We start from the raw sequence: 488 nt of genomic DNA, 5'->3' as shown, positions 1-488 counted from the left end.
CGTCATTAACTCGCATTCCTTGGCCATGTCTCCTTGGAATCGAAAATCATCCAGGGCGTCCCCATCGTCCTCCTGCAGCGCCTCCGTCAGGTAGTACCATCTGCAGCGCCCCCGTCGGTGCCTCGTCAGTATCCTCGCGCCCTGGTCCCAACTCGTTCCTTTTGTCGCGGGGTCTTTTATGCGGGTTTTGGGTGATGCTGAGAGAGGCACTAAGATCGAAAGCCCACTACACAAGATTTTATTTTGCTCATTAAATAAATTCGAAATGTATTTTCCTGATACAATAACAAAGTACACGAGTCTTTCTAACAGTTCCAACAACAACATAATAGTAGTTCCAGGCATCAACAGTTGACGTGGAGAGATCCATGAAACGGAAAATAAAATTACGCTTTTGAAAATCTGGTTAAAAGAGACTAGTAAGTAATATTTTTGGCAATAAATATTTCTGAGTGAATTTTATTGTATATAATCGTGAAGATTGCGTC

This window comes from Penaeus monodon, chromosome 29, assembly GCF_015228065.2.
Source record: "Penaeus monodon isolate SGIC_2016 chromosome 29, NSTDA_Pmon_1, whole genome shotgun sequence".
Classification (NCBI taxonomy): domain Eukaryota; kingdom Metazoa; phylum Arthropoda; class Malacostraca; order Decapoda; family Penaeidae; genus Penaeus; species Penaeus monodon.
This window is presented reverse-complemented; position numbering follows the sequence as displayed.